The sequence below is a fragment of the Elephantulus edwardii genome, unplaced genomic scaffold, assembly GCF_000299155.1.
Source record: "Elephantulus edwardii isolate Elephantulus edwardi_28Jun2011 unplaced genomic scaffold, EleEdw1.0 scaffold00196, whole genome shotgun sequence".
Classification (NCBI taxonomy): Eukaryota; Metazoa; Chordata; class Mammalia; order Macroscelidea; family Macroscelididae; genus Elephantulus; species Elephantulus edwardii.
The window spans coordinates 1,774,895-1,782,504 of NW_006399946.1; the positions used below are offsets into that span (position 1 = coordinate 1,774,895).

Sequence of the window (7,610 nt, forward strand, 5' to 3'; positions counted from 1 at the left end):
CCCACATTATTCTTAGATTTTCTTCTTTTTCCTTCCTTTTTGATTCTGCTTTTTGCTCTAGCAGATCAGTGGTGACATTTCTATCTTCTATTTCACTGGTTCTGGGTTCTATCTCTTCAATTCTATTTATGTGTCCCTCCATCATGTTGACAGCATCTGAAACATTGGACCTCATATTTTGGATCGTGGTTTCTTGTTTTTCCAGTGCCTCTAGTGCTTCGTTTGTTTTATCTGCATTGTTCTGCATTGTTTTTTTGTTAGCTCCTCCTGGTTTTTGCTTGTGGCATCCTGTAGTTCTTTGAGTTTGTCTTTTATCCATTGAAAATATTGAACTAAATTCTGTGTCAGAAAGTTCCATCAGACTTTCTGTTTTTAGAAAATCCATTGCTACTGTTTCAACCTTTGGTGGTAACATCTTGTTTTGCATTTGTGTAGTGTGTACAGTAGCTTGTTTTCTTCGAGGCATTGATTTAAACTTGATCTGAAGATAATTTCTCTGAATTTCTAACTCAAGGAAAAGGTCAGTTCAGAGCCTGTGAGAGCAGTCTTTTGTAGGTAAGTCAGATCCAGGTGCTTTGGATTAAAGACAGGTTGATTGACTGACTGGTCGTGTATTCACAGGAGTGGAGCCAAATGGGGTGGTGCAGGCAGGGAGGTGAAATAGTCACCAGGGTGGGTCAACCAGTTGAGGGACCTCACTCAGACCTTAGCTACCCAGGTGTGCTCACAATTGAGGACCCTGATCGAGTTCCTGCTGTCTGTCTCCCAGTCAGCAGTTCTCACTCAGTGGCCCTTACCCAGTGGCACTACCCAGTGCCCTCGTCCAGTGGCCCCTGCCTAGGAGGACCAGTCAAATTTCTGTAAAGCAGTACGGGTTTAAAATCCTGTGGTTCCTAAAACTATTTGTATCAATAAAAGTTCTTTTTAGAATTCCTATTGTCCACGTCAAACAACAGACCCACTGGGTCTTAGTGGGACTTAAGAGGATTCAGCCAATTTTCCCACTCAGCTTTTCCCCTTTCAAATGGGTCCAGCAGCTTCTGGCTTTTGCTGATTCGGAGTGCACACTGAAATGTGGACTGGAATGCAACCCAGGCTAATTTTGTACAGTTCCGACTCTAATCCATCAAAAGTTCTTATTCAAATTCCTACTGTCTCCATCATGCAACAAACCCACTGGGCCTTAGTGGAACTTTAGAAAATTTAGCCACTTTGCCCCCAAAGGTTAACCCTTTCAAATGGGTTCCTCAGAAGCTCGGCTTGAAAATTCCGGCATTTGCCGATCTGCAGTGTAACTGAAAAGTGGTCCAGATTGCAACTGAGGCTATTAGCTCGTTCTGAGTCCACTCCAGCAGAGGCTCTGATTCAGATTTCTACTGGCCACGTCATGCAACAGACCCAGTGGGTCTTAGTGGAGCTTAAGCGAAATAAGCCAATTTCCCCACTAAGTTTTCTCCTTTCAAATGGGTCTCTTAGAAGCTCATCTAGTGGCTTCCGGTTTTTGCCGAGTCCATGCGGCTTTGTTCCCACAGTTCCAATACTAAAAGTTTCGACTAAAGTTATGATTCAATTCCTATTGTCCACGCCGCACCTCAGACCCTCCAGGTTTTAGTGGGCTCAAGAGAATTCAGCCGATTTCCCCACTAACCTTTTTCCTTTCAGGTGAGTCTCAATGCAGCTCAGCTCAGCTCAGCTCATGGATTCCAGCTTTTGCTGGGTCCGTGGTGGGACCACTGCGGGACCGCTGCAGGGCAGGCAGGCAGGGCTCTGGTTTGTAAAGCTTCTAAAATAATGTATTAGCAAAAGTTCTGATTCAAAATCCTACTGTTCGCGTCACGCTGTGATTGTCAGTCTCTGTGTAGTGTAAAGTACTCTCTGGTATCCTCTCTATGCAGGCTGCTATCCCTCTGGCTCTTCACACTGTGCTCTCCACCTCCGCCATCTTCCTTTCTTTTCACTTTTATCGAAACAGGCCACTTCTCTCGTACTAGTCGACTCCACACTCAGCGCCATGTCAGCACCCACCAAACAGGAGAGCAAGAACTGGAGGACCTTCACTCCTATGACTCTAGTGCAAGTCATGAGATCCACAGGTTTTACCCTTTCCCTCATGATGATCTGTGTGGCCAGTGCTACTAGGCCCACACCTCGAGTCTCAGAGATGAAGGGGAAGGAACAGGAGACTCGCACATTACAGTAGATAATTTTTAGCTGGTCATCTTTGGCTGTGAGCTGGAGATTGAAGGGGTCTGTGACCTGTGGCTTCTGACCGACAGCATGCACGATGGCTTTGATTCACTCCAGGGTTTTGGAAATGATGTCCTGTGGTGGTATCACCAGCATAGCATCTCCTGAGTGCACACCTGTGTCCTCTATGTGCTCAGAGATGGCAATGGCTACCAACATCCACATTATCCACAGCATCTACATCAATCTCCTTGGATTCCTGGATGAACTTGGAGATGACCACAGGGTGGTCCTTGGAGATGGCTGCTGTGCTGCACAAGACACACTCAAGGTCACCATCAGTGTAGCCACATTCATCTCAGCACCACTCAGCACATAGGAAGGACTCACCATGCAGGAGTACCCCACAGACTTGCAGAACCAGTGAACACTCTCTATGTCATTGAACTCCCTCCACTGAGGCTGGCTGTACCACTGGTCTCGAGAAGCAGAGAATACTTGAAACAGTTCTCAGCTGAATCTATTGCTTCTGGGGAGGTCCTCAGCATCTGGCACTGCTGTCAATGCAAAGCCATGGAGAGGATGATGCCTTCAGGGTTCTCGAGTTCACAGATGCCTATCACCACCTCAAAAAAGATCTCATCAAGTAGAGTTGGTCACACGTGTCATAGTTGGTACTTATTGTTTCTAGATTGTAATTCACCATGAGGGTCTTATACCCTATCTTTCAGAGCTATTGAACGTAGCCTGTGGCACACCAGTCAAACTCCACACTGCAGCCAATGTGGTAGACACTAAATCCAATAACCAGGATCTGAGATGTTCAGAATGTTAAGTCATGGATAGTGCCCCAGCATGCCAAGTACAGGTAATTCAGCTTGACTGGCCACTCAGCTGTAACCATGTCAATCTGCTTCACTGCTAGGCAGATGCCCAGCTCCTGACGCAGCTTGTGAATAGCTAGCTCTGGGCTCAGAACTGCAAGGGCAATCTGCTTGTCTGAGAAGCCAAGATGTTTGGCTTGGTGCAGCATGTCTCAGGGCAAAGGCTGCCCACAATGCTGTTCTAGCAGCTAAATGTGTGCTACAGTGTGCTTAATTTGGTGCAGGAACCAGCAGTCAATGCATGTGAGTTCATACGGACATTCCACAGAGTAACCAGCCCACAGAGCAGCTGCGACCACAAAGGTCCACTTACATGTCCAACTCCATGTCATTAACTAGCTTCACTAAGCCCACTCAGTTTTCATCCACCATTCACAGCGCCTTCTGGAAGGCTTCCTCAAACAAATTTCCAATATCTATAACTTCCCCAATACTCTTCATGAAGCTCCTGATCTTTGTGCTGACATGCAAGAACTTGCTGAAATCCCAGCAAGGAATCTTCACCACTCAATAATCCAGGCTTGGTTCTCCTTGTCACAGAGTTCCTGAACTCAGGCAGAAGGATAACCAAAGTGAACTTGGCTATCACATAGTACAGACGATAGACTGTAGCTCTGCTGGCAAGGAGGAGCTTTGAGACAGTCTGTCATTCACTTCAATTATATAATAACGTTTAGACTCGGGTTTCAAGGCATACTGCACATTGCATTCCCCAATGATTCCCAGGTGCTGGGTCACCTAGATAGCTATCTGTTACAGGAGCTGGTAGTCTCTGTCATTTAGAGTCTGGCTTGGAGCCACCATTATAGATTTACCAGTGTGTATGCCAAGTGGGCCTAAATTCTCTGTGTTACACACTGATACAGTTTCCATAGGCATCTCTCACCACTCCATACTCAATCTCTTCCCAACCCTTCAAGGACTTGTCCACTAGAATTTGGTGGTGGTTGTTGTTGTTGTTACATGCTGTCGAGTTGCTTGCGACTCATAGCAACCCTATGTACAACAACCCTAGAACTTGGTTAGTATGAGCAAAAACTGAGGCCACAAGTGCCTGGGCATCAGTTCAAGAGAATTTGTGGCCTCACATGGGGCCAAGTGCTCTTCAATCTCTGCCATATTTGTGGCAAAGGAACGATGATCTTCAGTCACCTCAATGTCTCCACTGGTGTGTCTAGGACATGGACACCATACTGAGCTAACACTTTAGCCTTGGTCAGATTCACACCACATTTCAGAGCTGTATGCCCCCTAAAAGTCAGTAACACACCATCAGGATGCTCAATATGGATCATCTGCATTACATTGTGAGGTGTTAAGGAAATACAATTTGTCTGACAATCCCTGGGAGGTCTGCACTGTAGCAATGTTAGGGTTGATCAATAATGTCTGAATATTTTCCTCCTTTAGGGCTTTGATCGCCTGGGAGCCTGAGTAGTCAAACTTTTCATCCCGACCAATGGAGAGATCTCCTGAGCTCAGTATGCAAACCTCTCAGAGTGTAGAAAGCCCAGAGCCAGAAGTGAAAATTCCAGGGGCACAGAGGTCCCGAGTTAGTTGCTCTCAAATGTCTGGCCCCCAAGGTTCCCACCTATGGCCTATTTTCACAGTTTCCAGGAAGATGTCAAAAAGTGTCTCCACATATGAAGGGAGAGCTTGGTGCTCTAGATGAAACTATACACTGAAGAAGGGCAGGCTGTCACATACAATTGGAATGATCATTGACAATAAAAGGAGTCCAGCCTGCTGGTAGTGAGTTGGGTTTCGACAGAAAACCCATGGTTCTGAGATGTCAGAAAACAGCATCCAGAGCCCACCGGCAGGCATGGTTGGTTATGGCCTCGGTTTCCATTTCTCATCTTGTAAGTCTTTGGCCATAATGGCTGAGGTCAACAGCTGGGGTCCCAGACAGAGCCCAAAGACAAGTCATGGATTAGATTAAGATAAAATACCACTCAGAGTAGCTACCACATTCAGACAGGAGGCAGGTTCACCAGGGCCATTGTTTAGAAAGAGACCCTCATACTCCTTGTTGTCTAATGCATGGTCCCAGGGTACCACAGTGACCTTTGCTCTACATTGGCAGACACTCCAGATCTGATTATACTTGAGTCCATAGTCCAAAGAAATAATTCCAGGCATACCTTCTGCACTGAATATCTGTGGAACCTTAATGGAGACTTCTGGCACGAGGGTGAGGGAATTGGGGTCCAAAAATGGCAGAGAAAAGGCTCTGTCCCATTTTGGCCCAGCTTTCCCAGCAGAGACCTTTGCTCCTGCAACTTCTTCATCAACTCCAGAGTATTCACACCTTGCAGGCCAGGAATGCTGTATTTCTGCAGCCACTCATGCAAAGTGACTCACATGCAGCAGTCACCCACCACCAATTCTGCCACATGGATCACCAAGGACTCTAACCACTTGCTGAGACAAAACTCAACCACTTTATCTGAGAATATGCAGTAATTGCTGATCAAAGGGTATGTCAGAACCAAAATCTGTGCTTTGTAGGAAGGTTTGGGGTACCCCATCATGCCTGTCTGAAACACTACTTCCCCAGCAGCTGAAACAGATGTTCCACAGGACCTCCAACACCAGGTACATCCACGGGAAGCTTCATGCCAGTTTCCATAGACAAGAGCAGTTCAGGTCAAGAATTTTATGAATAATCCGTTTTACTTGTATTGTTTACTTGTATTGAATAAGGTATAGTACTGCTTTTCTTATACATCACTTCTTACAAAATCTTTGAGCAATATTTTGTTAAAACATTAGATGAATATTTTCATAACTAATAAATAAAAAGAGTTGCCTCAAGTTAAATCCAGTTCATGATAACCCTATACATGTCAGAGTGCAACTGCTCCATGGGGCATTCAATGGCTAGTCTTTTTCAAAAGTGCATTGTCAGACCTGTCTCCCAGGTGTGTCTGAGTGAGCTCAATTATCCAAACTATTGGTTAGCAGTCATGCATGTTAACAGTTTGCACCACCCTGGAGTTCCATAAAGAACACCACCATATTCCATTCTACTCTCCACATTGACAAAGAGCCTACTATATTACGTTGAAAAGCTCCCTTTCCCCTACCCGTCACAGTCTTAGTCATCTGAGCATCCTTCGTCTCTCAAACAACAGTAAAGGACACGAGGATAACTTTTTTTTGTGTATTTGTTTCCTCTGCTACGTGCTTTGTTGATCATGTGTCAGTCCTATGGGAAGCCACAGCTGGTCACTTTATTTGATGTCTTTCTTGAATGCTTACACATCACGAGTCATTTTCTTCTTGAAGTCTGACTTGCTGTTAGACACATGAATTATGTTACACAATTGTGTTGGGTGGGAAATTTTGAGTTATCTCTATACCCTGTCAGGAAGTCTATTTCGAACTTCCTTGGAACACATCTTTCTAAAACCAATTCAAAGTCATTCTTTCCTTAAAGTTTTCCCTTAATGATAAGTAAGTGAATATTGGACATTGAAATACACAGCTAGATGGGTGGATGTGTGGATACTGCTTTCATTAGTCTCCATACCTACCTATTTGTCAGGATGCTAGAAACCTCAGACTCTCTGTGGGTCTCTGAATGCTATTCTTTCACAGTTTAAAATTTAGGTAAAGTGACTTCCTGGGTTCTTCTGGCTCACTAACTAGCTTCCAAGGGGCCATATTAAGAAATTTAAACTTCCCAGACAAGAGCAATATAACACAGGCCATATTTTTATAATATTGAGCTATTATAAAAAGTAAATTAAAAGGAAATTCTTATGCAATATTTTTTCCCCTTTAAAAATCTAAACAATTTAACCTAAAGTTTAGTATCATTAAGTTTTTTAACATCTTGAGTTTAAGGTAATTTTTTCATTGCTATTGTCTGGTGCTGCTGCATGAGCTCACTTATATCCATAATAGAATGAAATAATATCCAGTCCTGCACCATGCTCACCATCGCCACTATGCTTTCTGCTCCTCTGGCAAGGTCATGAACATTTGCCTGATTATTTCACTCTGTAGATGTTGTCTGCTTTCCATTCTTTGTGACTGGTCTGTGATTGGTTTCGCATGCAATGAGTATAGCTGTGCTAAAAGTACATTTGAAGTTATAATAATGGCTTTTATTCATTCACGCATCAAGTTAAACCAGTTGGCAATGTTCACTTTACAGTAAAATAGTATATGAAGAAACAGCCATTTTTATAATCTTAGATATTTGTAACAAATTCTCTGAGTGAAGTTCTCCAGTCCCCTATTCATTCATACTGTGCAGAACAAATTGAATTCTGTATTTTTATAGCCATGTGGTGGCTTTTACCCAATGTATTTTGGCAAGCACCATCCATATATTGTTATTTGATTAAGAATTTGGCATATGAGTTAAGGTAAGCCTTTTTTGTGACATTATCCATAATAGGGTTTAGAAGGGGGCAGGGTACTAGGGATATTGTAGCTGCTGTTAGATGGATCTTGGCTGAAAACAGGGAATACCAGAGGAATGTCTATCTGTGTTTCATTGACTATGCAAAGGCATTTGACTGTGTG

At 43.9% G+C, this 7,610-nt stretch overlaps 1 pseudogene; it reads right to left on the bottom strand.

Moving 5' to 3' along the window:
• The window catches only part of LOC102870886, a 47,661-nt pseudogene that overhangs the window by 4,269 nt on the left and 35,782 nt on the right, over positions 1-7,610 (bottom strand).